The sequence below is a fragment of the Macrotis lagotis genome, chromosome X (assembly GCF_037893015.1).
Source record: "Macrotis lagotis isolate mMagLag1 chromosome X, bilby.v1.9.chrom.fasta, whole genome shotgun sequence".
Classification (NCBI taxonomy): domain Eukaryota; kingdom Metazoa; phylum Chordata; class Mammalia; order Peramelemorphia; family Peramelidae; genus Macrotis; species Macrotis lagotis.
In genome coordinates, this window is record NC_133666.1 from 274,085,922 (window position 1) to 274,103,485 (window position 17,564).

At 34.0% G+C, this 17,564-nt stretch overlaps 1 long non-coding RNA gene across 1 annotated transcript in view; it reads left to right on the forward strand.

Annotated features, from left to right (window-relative positions):
• LOC141497834 (uncharacterized) overlaps positions 1-13,471 on the forward strand; it is a 24,632-nt gene extending 11,161 nt beyond the window's left edge. Inside the window, exon 3 of the long non-coding RNA XR_012471456.1 lies at positions 13,214-13,471. This is a non-coding gene — a long non-coding RNA (uncharacterized LOC141497834). The remainder of the gene's footprint in view (positions 1-13,213) is intronic.
• Positions 13,472-17,564: the final 4,093 nt, after the last annotated feature.

Sequence of the window (17,564 nt, forward strand, 5' to 3'; positions counted from 1 at the left end):
AAGAGAAATAGAATGCCTTTTGTGGAGGGTTTGGGGAGGGAGCAAGAATAGGGGGAAAATTATAAAATTCAAAATAAAATCTTTGTTTAAAAAAAGAAGTATTAAACAAAAATGTATTTGTTGATTATTAAGGGTACAATTTAAGAAATAGAGTCTGAAAGTGAAAGTTTAATTTTAAGCATCAGGGAAGTAAATTCAATTCTTTTAAAAATGGATTTTATAGAAATTAGAGAAAGCATTAAGAATTTAATTTTACAAGATCAAGAGAATCTAGTCACATTTAGAGCAATTAATATCAATTACACCAAAGTAATAAAGGTACCAATTTGTCCCTAAATTAATTTAAATTTATCTTTAATTGTGTATCCATTGGCTTATGATTAAAGTCACAAAATTTTAGCTGAGGAGGAGGCCTTATATATAATTACTGATTAACTGCCATGCATTAATAAATAGGGTTACTGTATTTATGCATCTAGATCCCTTCCCTCTTTCTGGGATTTCTTTTCTCTCATACTATTATTCTCATTTGGATTCCCAAGATGGAGAGTGACTGCTAATCCTCAGAATTCTAGGGATAACTCTGAGAGTCTGAACTTCTAGTACAATGCTCTCTCATGAACCCCTAACATAGAGTTTCCAATTGATTATCCTTTTAAAAGGATAGTCACTAAGCATAAAAAGGATAGTTGCCACAAAAATAATCCCATTAAACTGAAGTACAAAGATAATGAGGCATAAATGTAGAGAACAGGTGGGGCTAAGGGAAAAAAAAAGTTACTGCAAATACTTTCTTTGTAAATCATGAAAGTCTGCTTAGTAGGAACTCTGAAGTCTCCAAGGGTGACTGATTCTGTAGAGTCCACAAATGACAGTCCAAGTAGCTGAACTGCCTGAAGTTTCATTTCCTCATTGTGGCTGGTTTAACCTTCACATGTCTCTCAATTCTTGCAAATGAAGCTACTGGACACTACTGCTCTGGAGACATTGATACTCCATGCTTATAAGAATTTCTTTCAAAGTTTGCACAAAGTTTGACCCCTGGCCAAAGTGAGAGAGTGAGAGAAAATTTCTTCTCCCATCCCTCCACACACAAAGTCAATTTTTCTTTTGATATCCATGCTGTTGCCAAAAGGTCCAATTGATTGAAGTGTGTAGGTTAGAAGCTGCAATCCTGACTGTGGGTTCTGTGAGTTATTCAGGCCAAAGAAAAACTGAGAAGTGGAAGGGGAAAAAGTCATACCAGTTTGTCAATATACAGCAACTAGCAACAGGGCAACTAAGAGATACAAGGGCCACAATAACTTTTCACAGGATAAAATATAAATGAGGAAATCAAACAAAGTTGGCTACAAGTCAGTTTTTAGGTTTATATAAACATCATAAGGATAAACAACTTATATAACAGAAGCCACTTCTGCGCCTAAATGACTGTAAATCCAGATTGATTATACAAATTATTACTACATGTATGTCCAAATATAGGTTTTATATCCAGTTAACCAGGTGCAAGAAAATATAGCTGTACTATATCCAGTTCAGATATGAGCTTCTACTTCTGGTCAAGTCTAACTTAGCATGGCTTGCTTTATAGAGTGCCAACTGGATTTTGTGATGACAAAATGACTTGCTGTTTTTTTGAGTCTCGGAGTTCTGTTTGATACTTTCAGTCAATCCCCACGTAGTTTCTGTGTGATATCATTTTTATGCAATGATCAGTTTTTCATATGTTTTCATTTGATTTATTTGTACCTTTTTTACATTTTGAGGAATTGATTCGTTTAATGAAGATTTCTGGGATGAAGATTGGGTTAGCTAGTCTCTCCAAGTTATTTAGTATGATTTTGGCAGTCATTCATATGAAATTCTAGAGAGTTTTCTGGTGACTTGGGGAGTGAGAGTCAAGTGATATCCTTTAGCAAGGCTTTCTTAGTTGAGAAACAATAGAGAAATTAACATTTTCCCATACTTTCAAATGCATAATGTTACAATTTAAGAAACAGATATCATTTGACAAAGTGGTAACAGTTTTACACCTGCCTTGATATTTTTCTTATAATTTTCCTAAAACAAAGACAATAAAGAAAAAATATCTAACTTTCCCATTAGAGAGAAAGATAATTTCTTATTGAGATCCCAAAGTTTTTAAATATTCTCTCCACAAGAAATAGGAATCTGAGACTGACTGCAATCCATCAAGCACATATAAAGTGCTTACTATGTGTAAGCATTGGGTATACAAAGAAAAGCAAAATCAAACCCAGCTCTCAAGAAACTCACATTCTAATGGGAAAGACAAATTTAAATAACTAGGTACTAAGATGAAAAGTAAGTTCAGAGGAGAAAGCGCTAGCACTACTTTGTAGAGACAGGAAAGACCTGTGAAATGTGGGATTTCAGCTAAGTCTTAAAGGAATTCAGGGAATTTATAGGAGGTCCAGTTGAGAAGGGAGACCATTCCAAGCTTGAAAGACAATGGAAAATCTTTGGAGAGTGGGGAGAGACTTCAGATACAGGAACCACAAATGATATAATGTTTCTGAATCATAGAATGGCTTTTGAATTGGAGATGCAGGAATGGGAAAGTTTCAATGAATTTTAAATGCCAAAGATAAGGCCATATATTTTATTCAGAGGTTATAGGAAGAAACTATACTTTGATAAAATCTCTTTGACAACTTAGTAGAAGATGAATTAGAATGGGAGAGATTTAAAGCAGTTAAGACCCATTTGAAGGTTATTGCAATAGTCTAGGCAACAGGTGATATATACCTGAACTATTATGGTAATTGTCTTTATGGTGAGGACCTGTGTACAGGAAATGGCAACAATTATCAACAGATTGAATATTTGGGACAGATAAGTGAGAATGAAAGTAAAGAATGACACCAAGCTTGTGATCCTAGATGAATAGGGAGATGGTGATCTCTTTAATAGTACTAAGGAAAAAGTAATTAGGAAGAAAGGAGTATTTGGGGAAAATTTAATAATTTCTCTTTTGACAACTTAACCGTAAGAAGTCTTTAAGAGGAGCTGCTAGGCAGCACAGTGGATAGAGCAACAGCCCTGGAGTCAGGAGTCCCTGAATTCAAATCCAGCCTCAGACACTTAGTAATTGCCTAGCTGTGTGGCCTTGGGCAAGCCACTTAACCCCATTGCCTTGCAAAAACCTAAAAAAAAAAAAGAACTCTTCAAGTTATGCAACTGAGATGTGTATAACAAAGGTAAGTGATTCAGGACTGTAGGAAAGAAAACAATTGAAATTATAGACCAGGAATTCATCTATACTGGAAGTTACCCTTTCACCCTTAGGTGGGTAAACAAGCTGTTCCTGATGAAAATGTTTCCATGATTTCCTTAGCAAAATAGGGCAAGCAAGTGTGAAGACAAAATAGCTCTAGTTGTCTTTTTTTTTCCATATAGGAAACACCAAGGTGTATCCTGGGTTTCTTTTCACAAATAATGAGTTCTCGCTAGAAGTCCAGACATGAATTTAATCTTAGTTTTTTCATCAGAAGATACCTCAAATTTCCTCAAAAGATTTTTACCAGGGCGCCTAGGTGGTGTAGTAGATAAAGCACTGGCCTTGGAGTCAGGAGTACCTGGGTTCAAATCCAGCCTCAGACACTTAATAATTACCTAGCTGTGTGGCCCTGGGCAAGCCACTTAACCCCATTTGCCTTGCAAAAACCTAAAAAAAAAATTCTTTCCAATGGATACAGAAACACACACACACACACACACACACACACACACACACACACACACACACACAGCATTGTTCACATGTGTCTATATATGTGTAAGTATGTATGTAAATGTTATATGTTATGCCTATATAGATATATATACAGACATAAAATCACATTAAGCTAATTAAACTTTATGTAAAGAATTCTGAAGGAAATCCACATTACCAAAAAAAAAATACCCTACATTAATTTTATTGTACTGTAACTGCTCCCTCTCTCTGACTCCTGTCCCTCAGCTCAGTGGCTCCCATCCCCCTCCAAAAAAACCCAGAAACCTCTAAGTGAAAGCATAACTGACTGCAACCACAAAGTTTTGGGGGGAGTGGGGGTTGACTTGAGATTTCCAGCTTGGAGAGACCTTTCTCCCACTCCATCCACTCTTAAATATGTCACCACACCCAGCCCACCCAGCCCCTAAGCTGCGCAATGTCCTGGCTAGCATTGTATATCTCCCATATGTTTGCTTTCACATATCTGCCACCAACCCCTTTTTCCTTTCACTTCTGGCCTGGCCCAAATATTCCTCCTCTATCTTGTTTCTCTGTCCCTTAGTCCCTATGTATCCTTGAACCATGTCCCTGTCCTATTTTTCAATGGAGTTGTGGACCTTCTTCCTATCTGCCTTCCTTCCTTCCCCACATCCTCTGGCAAATTTGTGTCACATAAAATTTGCTTTACATGGAAGTCTGTGGAATTGAGAATGATTTATACACACGTACACCCACCCACATATGCACACACATGAATCTATACATATATGTGTCTATATATATAAAATTTTCCCTTATTTTTAATCTGAAATAGAATCAAAACTTTATTTTGAAGAAGTGCCAGAAGAACTGGAGCTAATCAGACCTCTTCTGGACCAATTGCTTTGCTTTGTATTTTCTGCTACATTGATTCTTCAAATTATAATCACAAATAAATTAGCTTGAGAAAAATGTTTTAATTAATTTGAAAATAATTTTAAAACATTTTGAACCATAAGCAAGCATTTCTTAACTGCCACAACAATATTATAGGATAAAGTTTTGATTTCAATGAGAGTTATTGATCATTTCAGATTTTCTTTTCACATAATTACAAAATTTGGTAGTTGAAAAGAACATTAACTATCTTTTTGTCAAAACATACTCTAAATGAACTCCACTTTGACCTGAAGCTAACCTGAAGATCACTATGTCTTCAAAATGACATTTAACTTTCTAGACTTGGAGAGTTCCAGAAACATGAGCATCATTTGGGACACCATAGTCATCCCATTCTAGAATCTGTCCTTTCCTCCTACTGGAGTAAAAACAAAGAAACAAACTAACAAATAATAAAAATAAATAAATAATGGACCATTTTCCCAATCCTTACTAATGCTTTCATAAGTCTACTTGTTGGAATAAATGTCAGAAAACAGAACTCTCATGATCAACCCTTGACCATATTATGACAATATTTCACCTCCATCATGGCAAATCTATTTTGGGGGGTACTGAAGGCAGTGAGAAAAAGTGATAATAAGGCAAACATTCAATTTATCTTCATCTCCCATTCTAGAACAGAGATTCACTAATTTGTTAGTGGCTTTCTTCCATTTATTCTATTTATACAAGCAGTGCCTAGCATAGTGTCTGACGGTACTTGATAAACACTTGATTGATTTGAAAAGCTCAGTTTTTACCCAGAGAAACATTCTTTCTCCAATGATCAGTTCTTTGGAAACCCTTGTAAAGTCATGATGATATAATTCCTGAAAGATTGCTCAGATATGGACACTTGGAAAACAACAACTGCCACCATCAGCAATGTGGTGATTCTGATTTGACTTAATGGGTTCAATAAAGCAAACATGAAATCAGTGAACAGGACTTTCCCATACTGAATTTTGATTCAATGCTGAGCCCAGTGGAAATAATTATTTAGGGCTACCAAATTGCATGTACCAGACTCTGGTACTCCTCAACTCTGAAACTAACTCTCCCTATGCACTATTACTGGAATTAAGATAAATGAGAATGTCCTTGATAAGACCCTCTAAACTAGTGAATACTAGAAAGATTTAAAAAGATATTTTTGAAGGTCCACATTATAGAAATTTCTCTCACTCTACCACTAATCTAGGATTTGACAGCGACGTTTTCCCCCCTTTCCTTTAATGTTTAAGTCTTAGAGCCAAACTTTCTTGTTTTGAAATTTCCGCTGAACTTGGGGGGCTCTCCCTCCCTAGAAAATAATAATTTGTGTCTTGAAAGGGTGGAGGGTAAATATCAGGAAGATCTTCCCATACCTTTCATTTAAGAAGTAAAACCCATGCAGCTATAGTATCATTTTCCATCCAGCTACTAGTTTTCATCATGGTTCCTTCATCAAACCCCATCCCCTACTCCATTCCTTCTTTTCAACTTCTTTTTAAAATTATCTTTTCCTCAGTAGATTGGGATCTCCTTAAGTGTTGGAACTATCTTTTGACTTTCTTTTTATCCCTAGCACTTAATACTTGGCACAAAGTAGATACTTAAGAAATATTTGTTGACTATTGATTATTTATATTAACTTGAACTACATTTAACTAAGAACTCATAATTTCTCACACTATACCTCTAAAAGATGTGAATAGTATCAATCTAATACAGCAGGGGAAAAATATTGAAGATCAACTTGACTTTTAATTGTTCTTCATTCTGCAGGAAAGACCTCTGAATTCAGTATCATGCAGTTTTAAATATAGTTTGAAAATTACACCCAAAGCTGGTTAATTATATATTGGGAATGAGGGATACTCCAGTCTTCATTTATAGGGCAGAAGCAATTTATGTGCTAATATGTTCACTTTTGATTAGGCATATTTCACAATAGTTTTAATATAACCCCCTGCTATATAAACTATGGTACATTTTTTTAATCTAGAAAAAGAATTGCTCTTTAGCTCTGGGCTTCATCACCATCTTGTAATTTTTACATTTGTTATATCAAATTTCAGTAAATTTCCTGATATAATGTGAGCGATTAACATTTGTAATATAATAGCTACCTACATGTGTTGTACTTTCTAAGAAATTTTTATAGATTTGAGTAAATTACCAAGGTGGGGAAAAAAGGAAACAAAGCTTACAGAAGAAGATCAATTCTTAGTATCATACAATAGGAGTTAGAAAGGGCCTGGGACCAAAAAATGAATCTTAGTTTGTCCTCCTAGTGAGACTGACATCATTGCAAATGCCCTGGGTATAGCATATAGCCTAGGTATAGCATACATGAACAAACTATGTGTAACCATCTTACTTTTAGGAAAAAAATATATTGTTCCTAGGCAGGACAATAGCAATTCCCTCCTCATCTTAAAGTACTTGAACCTACATTGTTCTCATTATAACTCAGTTCCTATAATGTATTAACTGTACTGTCATTTATTACTTAACTTTGCAATTCCTTCTCCTAGCATTTAGTACCCCCTACAGATCTTTCAATTCTGTGTCTTCCCTAATTGGTTCATTCTCTCCTCAATCTAGTTGTAGAACCATAAACCGACTAACCATACTCCACTTGATGGAAAAACATGGTTAACAGAATTAGAGTCATGTTCTTGGTCCAATTCTCCCCTTATGTATACAAGTGAAAAAAAATGCCCTGGCTAAGTCAGTTAACTAAAAGTAAACTCTTTGTAGAGAAGACATAGACTACAAATTAAAGAGGAAGAAACAGAGTTCCAGAATTTAAGTGATTTGCCTAAAGTTACAAAAGTTCATGGCAGAGCAAAAAAGTTGAAACTAAATCATCTTTCTTTAAATCTCACACCTTTTTCACACTCAAAGTTAGTAGAGTCTAATTATTCTTATCCTTTAATGTTTATCTGTCATTTTTTCTCATGCAAGGATTTTTTCATTGCCTCTAAACACACACACACATCACATGTATTATATGTAAACGATATTATCAAAGGATAATTAGGTGAGACATGCATGTTTTGTCATAATTGATATTCTGTCAATAGGGTAGATAAGAATGCTCCAAGGGTTAATGCTTCTGTGTGGGGTAAAAAGCAAGACTAGTGAATTTCTCTGGCTCACTCCATTAATCCAGCCAGCACAATGGATTGGATTAGAGATGGGGCATCATAAATCATCCTGAAGAGCTGGGGCTAGGAGTAGCTAATTAATCAGCATTGTCATTCTGTTGGACTTGCAGCTGCCTCACTGTGTTTGGGATGGGGAATCCATGTATTTAACCCACATGCTCTTAAACAGATTTTTAGGAAAGTTGTAAATTTCAAACCTCTTATAGAATAAATCAACTAGAGGAATACAACCATGTATTTAAGAAGTCTCTGTGCCTTTTTTATATGACATCCATTCCTTGTTTCATTTCTTTTCTAGCCTTTCTCTTTCAAATCTTACTTATTAGATTATCCTTTCAAATTGACATTTCAAACTTTATCCCATGTGGAAGAGGAGGCATCATGATTTTAAAAAAAAAGTCATTTTACAAGATTTTCTTACTATTTAATAATAAGAAAACATTTTATGTAATACCATACATAGGGTTTTATATACAACTTTTGGAATAGTAGCCCTGGGAAGTGGTCAGTGTGAATTTTGTACCCATTTTAACAATAAGAACCTGAGGCTTAGGGAAGTTCAGTAACTAGTCCATGGTGTCATAGCTAGTAATTCTAGGAGTTGGGACTCAATCTAACTTGTTCTTAAGTCCAATATTAAATGGGACCAACATTGTAATTTAAATTTACTTGTCTACATAGATTATATGCACTAATTGTGACAGGTGGCCAATTGGGAGTTGTTTCAACTAGATGAACCTTGTTTTTATTCTTGTTCTCTTATAACATGTTATGACTTTAGGAGAAGGTCCTAAATTTCAAATATTACAAATATTCCAAAATAAGATGGACCAAGGTAAATGGTTATTCCAGTTGTCTTAGTAGATCATGGAGTTCACTTTTATATCTCCTGATTCAAAGAAAATAATCTCTTGCAATAATATCCACTATATCATGACTTACAGAAAAGTAGCTCAAGTTCGAATGCTAATATTCATGCACTTTTACCTGAACAATTGAATTTTAAGCTTTATTTCCCACTTCTTCCCTTTCAACTCCAGTCTTCGATGGATTTCTTCACTTTCTCCTTATTTGTCTTTAATCTCCTTCTCTAGGACACCATCCTAATTGTTAAAATAAATGTGATTCCCAGTGCCTATTTTCAGGGATTAAAATATTTTCTATTCTGCAAGACCTAGATCAGTAGCAAATTATTTTATGAAGCATTCTCTTTTATCCCTCTTCCCCAGTCAGAAGTTTTCTATTCTTTCAAACTCTTAGGGTACCTCATTGCTGTTTCTCTTATAAGTTTATCTGATTCTACATTGGGGTTTAGTTTGTATCATAAAGTAATGAAAATATAAATTGATTGGAGTGATCTGTCGTCTATTAAATTAAAAGCTTCTTGATGGAAACTATGCAGAGAAAAGGCCTTGGATGTGGAATCACTCAACTTTAGTTTGACTTCCAACTTTGACAAACCAATTTTGTGACCATGAGCAAAACATTTAATGTCTCTATCAAGTTTCCTTCCTGAAAAAAAATTGGGGAAGATAATTGATTTACAAGTTATGAAGAAAATTGTATACTTTAATATTATTGTTATTTTGTGTACAGTTTATAATCCTCACCTAAGAAACCTATCATTTTATTATTGCATAAAGTTATTAATTTTGGTAATGGGAATATATATATAAAGTGTGGTTATGTGGTTGATATTCTTATATCATCTGTATCTATAGTCTACATCTATAATAAGAAAAACAGATTTGGTCCTCAAATTTTAGTAAATGGTACAACATATAATTCTCCTATCTAGATATAACATAAGTTTTTTACACAAATATGAGGATTTCTAATCAAACAGAATGTTATCACCTTCAAATATGTCACCTCAATTATCTACCCACTTATTCTAATAATAGCATCAATACTCTAAATAATTTTGAATCTATTGAAGTTGCATTTTGAGCATATAATAAATTATTTGAATGTCTTCATAGATTGAACATCTCCATCCATTGTGCTTGAGTTTAATTTTTGGAAAATGACAAAGTTTTCAGGGTCAAATTGACTTTGTTTCTTTTTTTTTTCAAAACACGTGATCAAAGGGGAAATACTTTTGCATCTAGAAATGAGATATAAGCATTAAGTAATGCTACTATTTTTCTACTCTGGTTTATAAATTGACTCAGAAGACAATAGAAATAACATACAAATTCATCTTAAAATACTTTAAATAACTTTCCACTGCATAGTCTCCCTCAATGAGCTCTTGATGAAAGATGCTGTTCATTTTAGCACTTAAATTTTTATTGGTTGTTGAGAAATTAGGATTTGATTTTCAGTCCTTCCTAGATAGTTACATCTTCCATACTTATCTGTCTGTAATCTTTGAATTGCCTACTCCAAGAGCCATTGAGGAAGCAACTAAAAAATACAAGTTACAAGGCATCTTTTTCTTTCAGCTTCTACAATCATTAAAACAATAAAATGAACATGGAAAGTACACCCTCAATTAACTTTTACAGATGTTGTCATAATTTTTAAAAAATAATTAACCCTATTCAATTATATATTTATCACTAAAACATCATTGTTATACTTAATATAGCCAAGAATATTATTATGATTAAAATAAAATACTTAGTCCATTAAATACAAATGAAGTAAAATTTTTAAATAGACCCTCTGTTTCATTTTTATTGCATCCTTTTGAATTTCTATCTTGTATATGTTTTATAATGTTCTTAAAATATTATTAGACTACTACCTGTATATAATTTGTAGGAGATATTATCAATTTACTGACTGACTACTCTTGATAAACTTCAGTTATTTGACAAAAATGAAACATTATGTACACAGGTAAAGGACTGGCAGATGCAATTACTGAACTACTATCAGTAATATCTGAAAGACCGTGCAATAGGGGACAAGTACCATGAATTTGCAGAGAGATATTTTCATGATTTTTTTAATAAAAAGAGGAGAGTTTTGATTATCACCAATTTATCTTCTACATTTCATACTTATACATAGTTATTTGTATGTTGTCTCCCTCTTAGATTGTGAACTCCCTTGAGAGCAGGAATTGTCTTTTGTCTTTCTTTGTATCATTGGCTATTAGCAAAAAAGCTTGATATATAGTTGATATTTAATAAGTTATGCCTGAATGGTATTATTGATTTAATACTTTAAATTCATGTTGCTCATTGGTTAAGAGTTAAATCAGTTTTATAGCATATCACACTATGCTATGCTACCTATTTCTAAAATATTTTGTCAAATAGCATGTTTTAATTGAAAGCTTTTAATAATGCACTCAACCCATTTCTTGAGTACCCTTGATATCTATGAAATTATGAGTCTCTTTTCCCTTGAAGCATGCAATATAGCTGAGACTATAAAACAAATTTTCATGAAGCAGATAAGAACCTAAGTTATTTCATAAGTGCCAAATGAAAGGTCCAAGCATCGTGGGCACTAGACCTGCAAAGGAGGGAAAGAACATGGTATGCTTAGATGTCTAGGAAAGATTCCACAAAGCAAGTAAACTTAAAATAATCCTTTAATAAAATTAAAAGTATTTCAGATACCAGTAGTTATTTAACCCTTTCCACAAAAATTATGAATCTTTTCTTATATAATAATGGCTTTATTTCATTCTTGAAGAAGACCATGACATCAAGGAGATGAAGTCATGACAAGCACATGAGTAGGATTTGAGTGAGGGGTAGGCTGTGGTAAGTCACCACCCTCACTTTATTCTCCAGAGCCATCTGGTACCAGTGAACAGATAGGAATCAGGACCACTGGAGATGGCCCTGAATGTGAGGCAATCAGGGTTAAGTGACTTACCCAAGGTCACAGAGCTAGTAAGTGTCTAAGGCTGGATTCAAACTCTTGTCCTCCTGACTCCAAGGCCAGTGCTCTATCCACTGAACCATCCAGCTGTTGAGAGAAGAAGTCAAGATGGTGAAGAAGCTGCACCCCAACTGAACATTCCTAATATTCCCCACCAAACAACTTTAAAATAACACCTCAAATCACATTTTGGATTTACAAAGTGACAAAAACTTGGGATGAGAAATATCTTTCTAGCCTCAGACAATCTATGAGGTTGCAAGGGTAGTAACTGGTCCAGAGCACATGCAGAGGCAACACCAACATTGGTCATTGAAGGTCAGCAGTAGTAGCAGCAGCAAGCAGCAATAGCAGCTTCAGAAGGCCCAGAGATGGTAAGAAGATCAGACAATTGTTCAGAAAGATATTGACATAGTAAGATAGTAATATAGTATATAGCTGGGTTTATCTGGCTACTCTATTGTCCATTGTTTGATGATGTTTATCTTTCACTCTCAAAGAAGACCATGACATCAGGGAAGTGATTCCATGAAAAGTACATGAATTGTATTTGAGTGAGGGGGTGCTGGCTAAGTCACCCAGCCTCACTTCCTCCTCCAGAGCCATCTGGGTCCAGTGGCCAGATATGGCTTAGGATGACTGGAGATAGCCCTAAATGTAATGAATTCAGGGTAACACAGCTAGTAAGTGTCAGGTGTCTGAGACAGGATTCATACTCCCATCCTCCTGACTCATTGCCCATAATTTGCAGTTCCAGGGCACAGACAAGTGGTCACAGTTGTAAGACAAAGAGCAACACTTGTACTTGTGGCTGCAGAAGAGCAGTAGCACCTCTAGGTAGAAGCCACAGCACAGATCAGGAGAGCAGTGACCATCCTTTTCTTCCAGGTCACACCACTTTGGAAGAACAAAAACCTTGCAGACTCCTAGAACTAACTCTGAAAACAATAGTATGAAAAAGCTTGAAGCTTGAGATACTGCCTCCCCACTCCCAGGTGAGCAGAGCCCAAATTTAACATACAGTTCTGTCAATAAACAGATTGTGGAAATGAGAAACAATAACTAAAAAAGAACTTGACAATTAAAAAAAAATTTACTATGATGCCAATAAAAGTTTAAGGCTCAAACTGAGAAGAATGTAAACATAGACTAGAATGATTATGCTACATGTTAGAATCTTTCTTCTTCACTAGGGAGTGGGACAATGGAGTTATATAATAACCAGCTAATTAGAAGGATTTCTGAGACTCAGAGTTGCTTGATAAACTAGTGATCTTTGCAAAGGAACTCTAGCTGAATTTAGAAATACCTGTAGCTTCTAGTCAATCTTTTTAAACATCTTACTACCTGTCTAATTATATCTACAGATGTCCTCTCCCTGTGTCAAAGTCTCTGTAAATTATAATATATCTTACCTTTTCTCTATTCCCCTTTGAGCAGCTGAAGAATTCTATCTCTTTGCTCCCGTTTAGGACCTTCTATCCTCCTTAAGTCTTTTTCTCAGATAATAAATGCTTTTAATCATTGATCAAACATTGTTTCATTTCAGGTCTCTACGGACCTGGTGATCATTTGTTAGCAAAGACAACAATGTGAAAACAGCTACAAGCAAAACTTCAAGGGGAAAAAATGGCAACTGGACACAAATCCAACAAGAATTCCTAGAATAATTAAAGGAATAAATAAGAATGCTAGAGGAAAAATAAATGGTAATGATGCAAGAAAATCATGCGATGAAAATAGTTTGGTAAAAAGAGGCACAAAAATACTGCAGAAAATAACATCTTAAAAAAACAAAAAGAATAAAAATTCAATGAAGAAAAGTCCTTACAAAGCAGAATTGATAAAATGGAAAAAAAAAACCTTCTTAATAAACAAAAGTGACCAAATAGAAAAGAGGTACACAAAGTCACTGAGGAAATTTATTCCTTTAAAATTAGAATTTGTCAAGTGAAAGCTAGTGATATCACATGGCATAGAAAATGAAGTAATATAAGAAAATTGTAGCATTTCTCTGAAAAAGATCACATTCTACAATCTGTGGGTAACAGAGTCCAATTTATAAAAATAAGTGCTATTCCTCAGTTTGATACATGGTTAAGGGATATAAACAGGTAGTTTTCAGAAAAGAAATCCAAGCTATCTAAAAATCATATAAAAATGCTCTAAATCACTAATGATTAGAGAAATGCAAATGAAAACAACTCATATTGCCACATGCTATCAGAAATAATCTCCTAAAGAGGATGAGGGAAAATAGGAACACTAATGAACTGTTAGTAGTGTTATGAACTAGTTCATTCTGGAGAATGATTTGAACGTGTGACCAAAGAACTATAAAACTGTATATACTTTTGTTCCAACAATATCAGTGTTAGGCCTCTATCCCAAAGAGATTAAAGAAAAATACCTATATGTACAAAAATATTTGTAGCTGTCCTATTTGTGTGGCAAAGAGTTGGAAATTGGAGAAATACTGATCAGTTGGGTAATATGATATGACATATGATTGTGATAGAGTTTTATTATGCTATAAAATAAAAAAGGAAAATTATTTTAGAGAAACAAGGGAAGACATATAAACTGATACAAAGTGAAGTGAGCAATATCAGGAGGTCATTGTACATAATAAGAGCAATATTATAATGATGATCTCCTCAGAAAGAGCTGCTCTAATCCATATAGTGATCCAAAGTAATTCTGAAGAACTCATGATTAAAAAATGCTTTCTATCTCTAGAGAGAATATTGATGAATTGTGCATAAAATGATATTTTTTACTTTATGATCATATTTTTTGTGATTATGTCTAATATGTTTTTGCACAGTTTCATTTATATAATTGTTAATCATGTTTCTTGCCTTTTCATTCAAGTGCTTATTAGAGCTGGCTCCAACACTCCCTTGATTAATAGAGAACACATTATCTATAGGGGAGATTTTTTAAAATTATATACAGGGGTTACATTTTTGGATAGGTCTTTGGAGAGTAAGATTGTTTTCTCTTTTATATAGTGAATTTTGATCACATGATGACCCTTAAGATAACTGAAATGGTATATTGTGCTTCATCTTCTTTAGGCTAAACATTTCTAATTTCTCTGATCCTCTCCTGGAATGCTTTAAAAAATCTTCTCACTTCTATAATTGCCCTTATTTGGATATTTTCTAGCTTGTCAATGTTCTCCTTAAAATAAGGTATACAGATCTGAACCTATTATCTCAGCTATAAGCTGACCTGGAACTCTGAGTTTCTTCATGAAGAATACAAAATTTCTATTCCTATAATGGAGTCTTTTTGACTGCCATATCCTACTATTGATTCATGCTGAGCTAGCAATTTAAATCTCCTAGTTCTTCTTGCCTATCTTCCTGGCATTTTTCAATTTCTTTCTCTCTCTCTCTCTCTCTCTCTCTCTCTCTCTCTCTCTCTCTCTCTCTCTCTCTCTCTCTCTCTCTTTCTTTTTTCTCTTCCTTCCTTCCTTCCTTCCTTCCTTCCTTCCTTCCTTCCTTCCTTCCTTCCTTCCTTCCTTTCTTTCTTTCTTTCTTCCTTTCTTTCTTTCTTTCTTTCTTTCTTTCTTTCTTTCTTTCTTTCTTTCTCTTTCCCTGCCTTCCTTCCTTCCTTCTTTTTTTCTTTATTTATTTTTGGAATTGAAATCAGTAAATCCTTGAGTCCCCATCTCAACTCAAATGTTTACTAGCTGAATAACTTGGATTAATTTATTTAATCTCTCAGCTTCAAATTTCTCATATGTAAAATGGAATAATAATGGCACCTACTTCACAAAGCTTTTATGAAAAGCAAATGAGATATTATTACCAAAATGCTTTGCAACCCTTGATGTGCTATATAAATGTCAGTTATTATTAGTCATTATTATCATTATATTTTGGTGCTGACTGTGGATAGAGCATAATGGCAAGTGTTTCAGGAGATAAAAATATTAGGCTAGATGAGATTCCTTTCCTTAAAGCTTGTGGGCTGGTAGAAGTTTAAGATAGAAACAAAGACAAACAAAATATGTAATATTATCTAAAAAGTGTATCAGAGAGTGGAAATACATAAAAGACTATGTGATATCTCAGGAAATAGTAATTTCCAATTGAGGGATTTGGAAAAATTTTTAATGAGGAGCTAAAATTTGAGGATAGATAGGAATTTAACAGGTAAAGAAGGAAGAAGGAAAAAATAGCTCTCCAGTTGTGAAGAACAGTCCAAGTAGGGACATAGTAGCGAAAGATTTCAAGACTGCTTTTGAGGATTAGAGGGTATTCCAGTTTGAACGATGTATAGAGTATATGGAAGGATGTCATATGACATAAGGCTAGTGGGTGGCATCTAGGTGACATTATAGATGGAGCACTGGCCTTGGAGTCAGGAGGATAGAAGTTTGAATCCAGCTTCAGAAGCTCAACACTGTTTAACATTGGGCAAGTCACTTAACTCTGATTGCTTCATATCCAGGACCATCTCCAGTTATCCTGTTTCATAGCTGACCACTAGACCCAGATGACCCTGGAGGAGAAAGAGGGTCTGGTGATTTTAGTCCAACATCTCCTCACTAAAAATCTAATTCGTGTGCTTGTCATGGAATTACATAGACTTCTTTCAGATTACAAACATCATCAGTGGGTGATAGGATGGTGCTAGAATATGGTGCCAGATTGGGGAGGGTCTTCAATCAAAGCAAAATTAAATCTATTCAAAAGTCAAGAGGAAATCACTAAAGTATCTTGATCTTTCTTAGAGCTATTCATATTTAACTACTGTAAAGAGTGAATTGGAAAAGATGGACATAGAATCATGTGACCCAAGTAAACAAATCAATTAGTCTCCCTGGGCTTTAGTTTCTCCTTTTATAAAAATTTATTTGGATTACATGATTTCAAAGACCCCAGCTCAAAACCTATTCACTGGCTTTTCTTATATGACATGTCTGTGCTCTCTCATAAATCCTCCAAAAAGATTCACTTAAAATATTCAAGTTTTTTCTCTGTTTTAAATACTATGATTTAAATGAGGTTCAATTGCACTGACCTGTTAATCTGTTTTTTCCCCACTATTAGACCATTTCACCTGATAATCTGATCAGTTATTTCTTGGTAGACATTTTTATGCTATGTCTTGTTAGCACATATGTTATAGTTTACTATTCACCATAGGTCTCCTCATTGTGTTTTGGGTCACTCACAATTTTAGTTTCTTAAAATATGTTATTTTAAGAATTCAAAGAGATAGCATTATTAGGAAAAATTTGCATTAAATTTTTTTTGTTTGTTTAAAAGAGCAGTTTGGAATTAATGCAAATACTATTTGACTTTCCCCAAATAATCTGTCCCACTTTAATCTTGTTTAATTTGTGGACCATTGTACTGTCCACTAGCATCTGTATAAAATATATTTACTGATGGAGTCATTCAATGGACTATCTTTCCAGATGTAATGTTTTAACAGCTTTGATTGCTCAATTATGCGGATGAATATGTAGATTATTATGTGAAACTCTGCTGAATGCTTTGAATGTTATGTAGAACATGTAACATTTTGAGACTTTATAAAATCAAAAGAACATCCATAAGCCTGAAAATTAGAAGACCACACTAACTATATAAAATTCCCTTTCTATTTGTTTTCTGTATGGGACATTTTTCTGTGAAAATGGCAAGTATAGCTAATGAACATACATCTTCTTGATTTATGTGATACTTTGATACTGATAATTAGGGAATCAAATGAAGTTAACTCTATAGAGCCATTTGTCTATAAATCCTCCATCATTTTATTATATGAATGGGAAAAACTTCATAGGAAAATAATTTTGGGGGCTCTATTTTATTCTACTGAATAAATTTTTTTTGTAATCATCAATCAATAGGTATAGTAAGAATTAATATTTTCTG